Source organism: Callithrix jacchus, chromosome 2 (genome assembly GCF_049354715.1).
Source record: "Callithrix jacchus isolate 240 chromosome 2, calJac240_pri, whole genome shotgun sequence".
In the NCBI taxonomy this organism is placed as follows: Eukaryota; Metazoa; Chordata; class Mammalia; order Primates; family Cebidae; genus Callithrix; species Callithrix jacchus.
In genome coordinates, this window is record NC_133503.1 from 95,503,500 (window position 1) to 95,516,782 (window position 13,283).

A 13,283-nucleotide genomic window follows, 5' to 3' on the forward strand; every position below is an offset into this window, starting at 1 on the left:
TCTAGATAGAAGGCGTCCCTCGGGCTTTTCCTCTTACACTGTCCTCTTGGGGTCTACACTCTGTGCTGCCACCCACACCCTGCTGGACAGTGACAGACCCAGCCAGGTGGTATCTATCGCCTTCAAGTAGCAGCTCTTCTGCTTCTCACAAACTTTTAACACTCAACATAAACATGAGTACAAGCAACAGGTACCATCTAACATGACTGGAAAATGTTATACTTATGCTTATTTTTCACCCTCCAATCATAATGATGCACCTAAGGGGATTAGAGAGAATCAAGGATCCTCAATATGTCCCTTAGGATCAGAGGCAGAGTAGGAATCCTGACATGGCTGGTATTCTCAAAACACAGCAGATGTTCCCAGGAATATTCCTAAATGCAAACAAGGCTGGGGAGGTTGAAAAAGGGATAGGTTATGTACACACAGACAGTGGGGGTCTCTGTGACCATGGGGTAGGGAGAGCTGTTCCTCAAAAGGAGCCACTAGGCAAAATTGAAATAAAGTCGACAAGATAATTTTTTTTAAGTTTTTTTTTTAAAAGACAGGGGCTCCTCTGCTGTACAGGCTAAAGGATGGTGGTGCAATCAGTTCACTGCAGCCTTGAACTCCTGGGCTCAAGCCATCTTCCCAAGTAGCTGGGACTACAGGTATGCACCATCACACCCAGCTAAGTGTTTTATTTATTTTTGCACAGATCGAGTCTTCCTATGTTCCCCAGGCTGGTATCCAATTCCTGGTTTCCTTGAAGCAATCCTCTCTCCTCAGCCTCCCAAAGCATTGAGATAACAGGTGTGAGTCACCATGCCTGGCCAATGAGATGATTTTAAAACCTGTTCTCTTTATCTCCTTGGTAAGAAAAAGTACACCTGTAACACTTCATTGTAATTTCCCCCATTATGTTTAAGAAAAACATTAAAAATAAATCAACAGCTTGGACCCCACTGAGTGTACAGGTCATTATTCACACAACAGAGGAGAAAGAAAATGTGAGCAAATTAATGAAAATTTGCAGTCAGCCTGGAAATGCAGATAGAGCATATGTCACAAGGACATCTGAGCCTATCGTTTCCCTACCATCAGCCTCCCAATTCTATTGCTTTTCATTTGCTGAATTGTGTTCCCATATGGCAGCATGTCATAATTGGGGTTTTAAAGATGAGACTTCTGCTCACCCTCTATCACACTGATAACCTTGCTGCGGCCACCTGTGTTCCTGCACACTGGTGCAGAGGAGACCTCTTGCTGCTGGATAAATACTGCAGAGCAGATGCTTGCCCACTGAGTGCTCTGTGTGGTCTCTGTGCAGGAAGAATGTACTGACATGGGTTTGAGGGACAAAGTCCTAAACACAAGTCCCCTTTCCTTCTGTGGCTACTTGTATAATACACATTTGATGGATAAATTATTTCTAAATAGCTGCCACTGAAGCAATCTGCATACACAGCACCAGACTGAGACAGTGAACATGACAGTGAGTGGGATGGATCTTCATCCCTCAGTGTAAGAAACACCCAAAGGACACACTGGGAGACGTGAAGCAGAACGTGGTCAAAACTTACCTGAAAAATAAGTACAGTTGTCAAAAAGATAAAAGAGACTGTGTGAAATAGATATGCTAAAGGAAAAAATATATATATGCAGGGTGAGTCTTTTTTTTTAAATGATATAAAAACTCCACAAGAGCCAGTGAATATAAAATCAAAAATAGTTTTAAAAATTAGTTTTCATCCCTGAACTGTGTTGTTTTTGCTTTCTTTTTGCAAAATAATAATAATAAGCATACTGGAGATTTCTCTTTGTATGACCCGTGCTTAAATTGTAGAAGTCTGCTCAAGCGCATTTTTATTAAATATTCTCTTTGATGTTGATAAATAAGAACAACTAGTAAATTGACTAAAATATTAATGATGAATTAAAATTCTAACTCAGTATTTTTCAACAACAGTATTAAAATTTGCAACATTACCAGGAGGTTCAAGCACTAGGCTAAAGGTTTTTAAACCAATTACATGCATACTGACATGACTTTTTCCAAGTAAGAGATGATTTACCTACATGAAAACTGACCTACAGCATGTTTCTAAAAGCTAAGACTTTTAAGTCTTAAAACTTTATAGTTAATTCCACATAAATAAAACCAAGTTTTCAGTAAATACCTTTGCTTGGGTACACATCTAGAAGTATTAGATGTACCTTTGAAAAAGCATGAGATTACTATGATACATCCCAGAGCCATCACTTTCACGTTACATTATATATATACAACTTCAATATTCAGCCTCATCATTACTTTTCAATTTCTTACTCTACTATCAATTTCTTAAATACTTTACTATTCAAAGCTAGGGTATAGTTTCTCTTAGCCACTCAGTAAAAAATTAAACAGTTCATGAATTAGCACCCATGCAGTAGTTTTTAACCCTGTGACAGCAGACACTATTCTAAGGAAAGTATTATCCAAGGTGAAAAGCATGATACGCATACTATAGTGTTTTATACTTTCTTTGACAAATCAGTATGTCTTTGTCAAAACGAATATGCAAATATTGCATAGAATTTCCTCTGGAACACAAAAGCTTCCTGACAGATGACGACAAACTCAGTAACCAGACAATAAAGTCTTAGTGGCCAAATTACCTGAAAACAATCCCAACTTAAAATGAGATAATCACTACAGATAGTTATATAATTAGGCAAAATTGCCCAGAATTTTAAAGAAAGCAAAGGACACATTATTGATGTAGAATATCAATTGTTAGAATGGTCTACATAATTCAGTCCAAGTTTACAATGTATAAATCCCAATGTGTCTCATAAATTTGAAAAGCAAAGTCCAAAGCTCACTCAACGGTGACACATTGTTCTAAGGGAAGTACTGGAATAATGTAGATTCAATTCAAGATTATTTGAAACAAAACCGAAAAGATACAAGCTCCCTGATAAAAAGCAAGACAATCATTATACCCAAAATGTTTCAAGAAGCTACTTATCATATTTACACGCAGAAATTATTCCCAGTTCTTTCAGACCACTGTACTCCAAGCACCGTGGGTGAAGGTAGCAAAGGAAACAAAACTCTCACCAGAAATAAACCCAATCCAGAAAAAAGAAAAAGCACTTTCTATTGAAATATCCTGTAAACCTACAAAGAATACAGACAGGTATACTACCAACTACAGTCATTTACATGTATGCCTAGGGCTGTTTATTACCTCTTATCCTTTCAGCAGGAGTGTAACACCAGAATTTTCCATCATCCAAATTACTCCCCTTGCTTACTTTTCTGAGTGCCTCGCTTAACTCTTTTAAGTCACCAGGGTCCTAATTAGTGGTGAAAAGAGGCAGTCAGCTGTGATGCCTGAAGGAGTTAATGCAGTGTAGAAAGGGCCTTGATTCCAGGATGAAGCCACACCCATGGTAAATTTATGGAGAAAATGACCATATTGGTAAAAACTGTTAGCCTATCATCTCATCACAGATCTGAAACCTAAAAGACAAAATTATTACGTCTCTCCTAAGATAGTCAACCTGCTCAGAGGAAGATTAAGAACTAAATCTGTTTAAAAACCAAATGGTTGTCCTTAACAGACAGTGAAAGCTTTCATTTAAAAATATGCATGTGCTTGCACACACACACCCTAGATTAAGTGTTAGTAAACTAATAAATACTGCTGAATGGCCACTTTTTTTTTTCCTGTTCTCTCTCATAAGTTTCATAAGAAAAGGGGGGAAAATCATTATTTTCTAAAGCCCAGAGAAGCTAGACTCCAGTTCCTACCCTTCCATTTCAACAAACTCCAAAGTAGTGAACAACAAGCAGCAGCTGACATGTAGGTAGCCCTTACCGCATGCCAGGCAGTGTTCTAAGTTTTATACACACACACACACACACACACACACACACATATATAAACTCACTTAATCTTCACATCCCCATGAGAAAGGTACTCTATATTCCCTGTTTTACAGACAAGAAAATCGAAGTTCAGAGAGATTAAGTAACTTGTCCAAGGTCACACAGCTGATTAGCGGCAGAGCTGGGAAGGAGCCCAGGCAGACTGCTCCAGAGCAAGGACACAGAGCCACAAAGCTATGTTGTAAAAACAGTCAACACAAAGGAGAGCCCTATTGCTCTACTCAGCAAGAAAGTTGAGAGAGAAAATTGTTAGAAATCATGGCTTTTAAAACTTCCCACAATGAAAACAATTGGGAATATCTGGAAACAAAGTTATCTTCCAATATTGCTTTCCCATTGTTTCTATGTAATTGTTTTTAATTATTCAAAAGGGATTTCCTTTCAGAAGCCTTTTTAGCCAATATTTCAAAATTAAGATCATGGAGAATTAGGAAAAGAATAGGAGACCCAGAGAAGCAAATTCCCAGATTTACACAGCACGGTACTCAACACTATCTGGCATACTGGGCCTAGATAATCCAGAAATCACCATGTCAGTTCAATGAACCATATTTAATAAAGTGGTTTGAAAGCACTTAAAAAATAAAAGGACTGATAAAAACTTTTGGGAGAATATTATTACAAGCTATCAGCTGTCTTAAATAATACCCTTTAATTCAGTATTTCTCTCTTGGTAGTTTATCCTTGGGAAATCACCTTAATCTTCAAGGGTATTTGTTATAAAAAAAAAAAGTTTACATTATGTTATTTCTAATTTTTAAGTGTCCAAAATAGGGAAAATAATTAAATTAATTATACCTGTTTAATGGGAAAAAACTTGCATCTACAGTATTAAGAATGTTTAAATATGAGAAAACACAATAAAAAGTTAAAGAGAATGTAAAATTTCCTTATACAGCAACATATCAAATAGCATGTCCATATACTTTATATAAATACATGGTAACATAAATAATAATCATCTCTGGGTGGCATGATTAGGCTAATTTATATCATTTTTATATTTTCCTATGTTTTACAAATTTTCTAAAATGAATAGTCATTAATTTTATGATATGAAGGAGAAAACACAATTTTTAAGTCATGAAGCGTATATCATACACCAAAATTACAAGCAAATCAGTCTTATTTCCTTCTTGGATATCACTGATAGACTGAAAGATCCTAACACTGTAGTTTACACACAGAAAATGTGGATTTTAACAAGGGATCAGGCAGTCCTCATAAAAGTCTTGTACACAAACTAGAGAAATGTGAGCTGGCTAATAGAGTTCAGAGAGTTCAAACATCATGGATGAGCAGATGGCTCACAACAACAAAACGGGCCACTTCTAAACTCTGACCTTGGCTTGTCCAAAGGTTTGCTTTTCAAACTCACAGCTAGCACAAAACTAGGAAAGATGAGTCAAATGTGTCAATGGCAGGTATGCAAAGCGAGTCAGAGCCACCAATATTGACCACCTTTCTGGAACAGAATTTAGCACCAATTTAAACACTGGAGTCTTGCCAATTCCACAGGTCATCCATACACAGGATTTTCCAAACCCAAATAAATGTTTGTCAAATAAATATTAGCATTATGATTCAAACAATTCTGACAGGCTGATATACTTGTCAGAAACCAAGATGCTATTTAAAAAGGTTATTGAATGTAAAGCTGAGCATTTAGCTCAGTAAAAATTTTACAAGTGTCACTGGGCAAGTTTCTGTGAAGCAGTGACCATTTTAGACTAATAAGAGTCAGTATAATACAGCATATTTGATGAAGAGAGGTAAAAACCCCACTGGAAGATCCTATCTGAAAGTCCTGGGTATGTTTCTGACCTCATTTGAGGAGGAAGTTCAACGTAATTGAGTAAGTCCAGAAGGATGTGATAGGGACATTCAATGTTTGAGAAGGAATATTCAAAGAAACTGGGACTATTTAACTAGGAGAGTATTTAAATGGATCTAATGTTCAAATGTTTGCTCTGCGATACCGTGAAAAGGGAAATCAACTTACTCTTTTATGCTAGAAGTTACAGTCTGTTTCTGTCTCCACCATTCCACTGAAACTGCTTATCAAGGTCAGCAATGACTTTCAATTTGCCAAATCCAAAAAGCACTTCTCCACCCCATATTAACAGACCTTGGTAGCATTTAATAGAGAGTGTGGTGCCCTCCTTAAAACCTAGCCTCCTTCACGTTAGGGACAATTCATTCTTGTCTCTTCTTTCTAGTTCTTCCTTTAATCAACCTCTAGATGTCAGAGAATGAGCAACTCTCAATCTTCTCATTTTTCTATTCTCTCTCTGTGATTTCATCAATTCCTGTGGGTTTAAATAGTCTCTGTGCTGATAACTCCCAAATTTAAATATCCGGTACAGACCTCCTCTGCACTCCAGACTCTCATATACAATCAGAAGAATTTCAAATATATTATGCCAAAAGAAATCCCTGATTCCACACCCTGCTCCTTCATTTGAGTCTTTCCTTCTCAGCACAATACACTCAGTTGCTCCAACGAGAACCCTATTAATCATCTTTGCATTGGCCCTTGCCCTTACCTACCACATTCCATCCACTGGTAAGTCCATTCTACCTCCAACAGAAGCATCAGCCCACTTCTGCTCATCTCTGTGGCTGCTACAAGAGACATTTAAACTGAGACGTAAAGGGGAAGAAGTCAGTATTGCCACAGTCTGGGAACTACCTGTGTCAAGGCCTCATGACCAGGAATTTACTGTGCTGAAGCAAAGGAGAGCAAACCAGCAGAGCCCAAGCAGGAGCAGAATGGTACTTTTAAGCCAGGTGAGCATCATCTCTCTCTATGAAACAGCTTGCCAACAACCTCCTAATAGTCTCCAGACCAATTCTCACAGCATCAAAACAAAGCCTGCTTAAATATTAAGTAGGATCATGAGCTTTGACTGCTTTAAACTGTTAACAGACTTCCCTACTGCACATCAAAAAAAAAATCCACAAATCCTTACCATGGCCTCAAGACCCTTAAAAATAAGGCCCCTTCATCCCCTCCCACTCTGTTTGGTAGCATTCTGCTCCTGCTTGGGCTATGCTGGTTTGCTCTCACTTGCTTCAGCACAGTAAATTCCTGGTCATGAGGCCTTGACACAGGTAGTTTCCAGACTCCGGCAATAGTGGTTTTTCCCTTTACGTCTCAGTTTAAATGTCACTTCCTCAGAAAGTTCTCCCTTGATGGTCCCGTCTGATGTATGCAACCCTTGCCTCCCAACTTTCTATCTCAGCCTTTTGTCTCTCCCCTAGGGAATTTATCACAACTTTGAAAAATTTTGTTTATTATTAATTTTTCTGTCTCTCCTTAACCCCTCCTCCTTGGAATATCAGCTCCAAGAGGAAAGGACCTCTCCTTTCTTATTCCTCATTGCATTTGCAGACCTCAAAAACTTATTAAATGTTCAATATGGAATAAATGAGACTTCTCCTGAACATAAAAATCTTACTAAAAATAAGAGCTATCTAAGAATGAAACAGGCTTGTACATGTATGAACTGACAATCTTGGGAAAAGAAATCGAACAGGAACTGGGTGATTCACTTTTACTGAAGATGACACAGAGGACATTCCTGTGCTGGGTGGGATACTAGGCCTAATAATAAGTAAGATTCCTCCATGTGTTTTCTAGTTTTATAAATAGAAATCTTAAGGAGTTTCAGGTCGAAAATGTACTTGCAAAGTAGCAAATACTATATTATTTCTTAATGAGTAGAAATTCTCTCTAAAACAACCCCACAAAATAGCTTCTATCCTGATGGAACATAACTTCTTTGAAGTCAAATCAATGCAGGCTGCCTTGGTGCTCCCTGCCAAATGTGGTTTGGGATGATGACAGCCCACAGTGCCCTTATCTCCGAGCCGTACAAAACATTGCTCAGAAACAGGTTGGAAGCTCTAGAAAACCCATTTGTGGTAAACCTAAAGTTCCACTCTTCATTCATTTGTGATGCTGCTCTGTAAACACACCAGGATCGCTTTATTTAGCATTACACCCATTAATAATGCAGAGATCTTTACACAGGCAGGCGGAGAAAATTAGTCCTGAGTGATTTCGTTACTACAGTGTATACACAATGTCAAAGGGACTAAGCATCTTATTACTTCTGATATAGGGGTTGCTGGCAATATAGACATCAGTCACTGAGCTTAATACCACCTGACAAAGAAATTCAGGCAACTTTTCTACCTCACTATTTTTGAAGTCTTACCTTCAACCTGTTGTTACAATTTTTATCTACCTCATAGCTGCATGAAGCTACTACAGCAGAAACCTTAAGACCAATGCAAGATAATTTCTTCTACTTCTTTAGCTTCCTTCATCTTCAATAACCTACTCCAATTTTTTAAAACTGAAATAACAAAACTCTGGCAAACATTTGCTTCTGATAACTCCATTTGCTGGCAGATTAGATAGCGCACTGCCAAATATTGGAAATAGATGCAAAGAAGCCTGAGACCTTGAGCTTTGTTCTTAATTTGTCATGAAAATATTTTTTTGCAAGAAGATGGTAAACTTTCAGATTTATTTAAAAAAAATCTTCCTATAGAATCCAGTGTTGACAATGCTGAAGAGGAACAATGTGTGGGAAACCAGAGATATAAACTCTGACGGCCTTTCTAGAGGGCTAGTGGGAAATACCTTTCCATTAAAATGCAAACTCCCTTTGATTAAGCATTCCTACTGCTGAAAATTTACTGTATGTAAATACTCCAAATAACTAAAATAAATAAAAAAGAATGTTCATTTTAATATTACTTGTAATAGCAAAAACTTAGAAAACTCCAAATTGCCTATCAGCTCTCAGATCAGGCCGGGTGAGGTAAACCATACTACATCCATAGAATAGGATCTTACATACCCGCTAAAAAAAAAAAATGAACTAGGTCCCTACTGCTGCTGAAGATAAACATCCAGGATATATTACAGAATATAAGAAAGGCATGGGTGTATACCTAAATATTCCTTACAGAAATCCTGAAGGTATATATATATTAAAAAAACTTAAAAGTGGTTACCTCTAAGAAACATGACTGAGAGAATATGACTTTCACTTTTTATTCTAAAGTCTGTTGTACTGTTTGAATTACTTTTATTATGTGTATAGGTTATTTTATTAATAAAAATAGTAACCATATGCAGTATTTTCTGCAATGTCTACAGACATCTGTTTGCTCTCTATAGAAGTAGAAAGGGGAGCATTCTTTCCTTCTTCTTCAGACTTGAGCCTTCACATAGTAAACCACAGAGCCTACTAGTGAACAGGGACCACCCCTCCCCAACCAGTCCAGGTGAGGCCCCCACCTTCACTCACTCTCTCCTCTTTTCTGTGGCATTGGTGGAGAAATGAAGAGAAATTTTCATTTTTGTTCTTCCAATTACAGAGTTATAGAGTCCATCTCTGAAAAGCTAACTTGAAAGATGATGAAGAGTTACTCCATTGCAAAACATAACAAAGAAAAGTCAGTGCTTTCTCTAACGCTATTTATTATATAATTACACTTGTCCCTTGGTAACCACATGGGATTGGTTCCAGGAGCCCCACAGACACCAGAATCCATGTATACTTTCAGTACTTTGCAACCCACATAAATGAAAAGTCAACCCTCTGTATGAGGGTTTCACAGCCAGTGAATACTGTATTTTTGCTGATGCAGAACCCATGGATAGGGAGGGCCCACTACATCTACTGAAAAAAAAAATCTGCATATAAGTGGATCCACACAGTTCACGATGTTTTTCAAAAGTCAGCTGTATATTACAAAAACAAACAAATGAAAATGTTTTCCAATTCAAAGTATATCATCTGCCATTCTTCCAAATCCCACGAGAACCAGAAAGATCAGGCACTAGTCCAAGGGGTTGTCTGTCTCAGCTTAGAATCTTACATTTGCCTACCTCAAACTATTAAATATCTCTTTCATCTAAAATTACCTCTATAAGAAACATAATAGTATACCAAAGCAGAAATGATAAAGTGGAAGCTACACTGAAAATATCTGATGTTGAAGAGCTTAAAGAATAGTTGAATTTTGTTTTGTACTAATTCCATCAGAGATGTATCTCCAACCCCGCTGCGGAGCGGGGTTTAAAAAAAGTCGCTGAAAAGCATGTTTCTGTTTTTCTTATAATTTGACCTTGAGACCTGAGTTAGGGAGGCTACTTACGTAGTGTCAAGGGACCTTTCCAAACTGTATAAAAATAATCCCTACCATGTTTTCCTTTGTCAGAAGGCCATGATACACAGGCATTTATTAAAGTTTACTTAGGTGTTCATTCATTTATTTTTTAGCTATACTGATAGATACAGAAAACAAGTTCAACATCACCTGAAAAAGTCTAATATCACCTTAGCTAAAAATTACTCATATTAAATCTGATGTTATATAAATATTACGATCTAAAATGTGATTTCATTTTTGGTAGTGAGGTGTAAAAGTAATTAGTAAAGTGAACAAAATGTTGCCTGGTGCACTGAGCTGTCTGTGGTACTGAAAAATGACACCAAAGCTGAAATTTACTGAGCGGGTGTCTTACAAAGCCTCCCCGTCACACTGTTTTAATTCAAGCACTTCCGTTCATGACTCACCTGAACCATCTTATTTTGCCAGAGTGTGTGTGTATAAACATTTTATAAAAGGTCACACGGATTTCCTTTCCAAGGTTATCCATGAAAATGTCAGGGCCTCCTCTTGCTTCATTAAGCAATTCCAGAGGACACAGAACCAGAAAGTCAGCTATAACACTTACTTTTTCTTAAAGCAGTGAGAAATCATATCATGCACCAGAAGTCTACACTAGCTACCTTTTACTATCTGATTATCATACCGATATGCTAAAAAGAAAAAGCAAAACTGTCGTATGCTACATCCAATGACATGCTATGAATGACAACATAACTTTGCATTTAGTCCATTAACTGAAAGCTAACTGATATATTTGGAATACTTTAGAGTGAGCTGAGAAGTGCTCATTAGCTTAAAACTTTTTACGGAAAAAAAAATACACCTACAGTGTTACCTCAATAAGTTTAAAAAAAAAAAAAGGCGCGGGGGGGGGGCAATTAATCATTTTCCATGCATATACATAAGCCTGAACAGTTAGTTAATTTTATTGAGTTTCAGCCCTGTTGATGCTCCTCTCTAGAAAAATTAAAACATTTCTACTTTTTTCTGGTTCTTGACTTCTAGTTCATGGTCTTCATATTTATTTGGTCCTTCTCCATTTTATTTTATTTTTTAAATAAAGACATCTCACATAATAATTTAGATTTTCAGTTTAAAGGAGAAATGCCTCTGGATAATACACCAAGTAAAAAAAGCTACATCCAAAATAATTAAATGATATGACCCAAGCATCCATTTTGAAGTTATCTTCAGTCTAGTTTAACAGAAACCACATATAATATAAAATAAACCCAATTTTAAAACATGTAATATTCTATAATGTTTGTGTAGCCCAACAGTAAGGAAGGTCACTGTGCATATTTGCCATGGAGGGTCATTCCACGTCATTTTTCTCACTCATGCAATACATACCCTAATCAACATATGTGTGCATATGCATAACAGAACTGGTCCTCTAAATTAGCCAATGAGTGGAATGCCTAAAAGCATTAATCCTTAAAAACATGATTTCCTGTTTTCATTAACTTCTGTAAATTTTAAGATTTCTAATATGATATCAATTTTTAAGATAGTTAACATTTAGTAGCTCTTCTTAGACTCCTATGAATTACTTCAAAAAATCTCCCAATAATTCTTAAAAAGTCAGTGTTTTCAAGACACTTTGTTCTTGATGTTAATACCAGGCAAACGTCCTCCCCCATGAATGCTTGTTTAGCTGTGTGATTTTCACAAGGAACAGGCAATAATACAAAGCTTCTATTTAATAAAACCCAGCAAGGTGTCTCATTTCAGAATCACAGAATCATTAAGCAAAATGACTCTGGCCTCCAAGCAAAACATGTTTTCAAGGTAACTTGATTTTTTAAAATATGTAAGAACATTTTGGAATAATCTTTTAAGTTTAACTAAATTTATACACCAAACTTTTGGATTTAGAGGGAAACTGCAGAAAAAGAAATATCCATGTTTTGGGGCTTTTGGCATGTGGGAGCACACGGCAGAGGGAAGCATTATGGCCTGGAAGCTAGGACAAGGCTGGTTCTCACTGGGTACTGTCTAGTTGTGTGACCTGGCAAGCTACTTCTGCTGATTTCAGATTCCTTATCTGTAAACTGAGTCAAGGGACCATTAGACCTATATAGTAGCTCTAATTGTCTACTCTTCAAGTGAAAATAAAAAGACAAATCTCTAATGTTTAAGTTATATCTTACTATCTCTTTAAAATGTTTGAAAGAATCTCAAAAGCCTACCATTCACTAGCACTGAATTAAAGATCAATGTAAACTGCTAAAACTTTAAAAAGTTCAAATGTATGTTCATCTCATTTTGTCAGTGCAGTTTTACTATTTCTTTCTGAATAATCTCATTCTTTGTAATTATCATTCTCCAACCTCATCCCCTCAAAAACTCATTTTTCAAAGTTTTACAAATATAAGGGCAAGGTGAAGTAATTTCTCCCTCCTCACTTGGAGTAATGTGTATCACCATTTTGTTTGGGCAATCATTAAAATGATTTCTTCCATATTTAGTTTGTGTTTGCTAATTCTAATTTAAAACTAATTCAATTTAAATTCTAACTTACTTCAACAGCAAATCCTATGTAATGTTTTAAATTGAAAGGCAGCTTAAATCTGAGGCAGTCTAAAGGGAAATGACCCAAATTAAGGGTCTCAAATGTCTAACAATTGCTCAAAAAAGAAAAAAATAATCAGAAAATACATAGTGCAAATTCTTGTGCACCAGGACTACAAACCTGAGCCACTGCACCTCCCAAATAGTGAAATTCTAAGCTAAAAAAAAATCCAAATCTAATTTTTGAAAACTCTATACTTATTTTAATTTAAAAGCCTTAAAACTCCTTTGACTGTAGGCTAACAACCAATGGATGACATATAAATTTTATAGATTATTCTGATATGGTTACTAACAGCCAAATATAGAGCTCCTGGCTGCATTTAAACAAAAGAAATATTTTCCTAAAAACAAACAAAAACCAGCTCACAAGGACAGTGGCTTTAACTCTTAAATTACATTAAAAAATACTTAATGATTGGATATAGAGAATTTGCATTCTAAACTCACAGAGATTTTTTTTAATGGTGGGGGATTTAGGAAAGGGTTAGATCTTTTCCCATATCTCATTTATAAAAAGTAGCCAGCAACCCATCACCATATTTTCTTCTCTATGCTAAATTATAGAAGATGATACAGACACAATCAC

General features: G+C 36.5%; 1 protein-coding gene across 16 annotated transcripts in view; it reads right to left on the reverse strand.

Moving 5' to 3' along the window:
* The window catches only part of KCNN2 (potassium calcium-activated channel subfamily N member 2), a 459,477-nt gene that overhangs the window by 125,202 nt on the left and 320,992 nt on the right, over window positions 1-13,283 (reverse strand). The window lies entirely within an intron of this gene.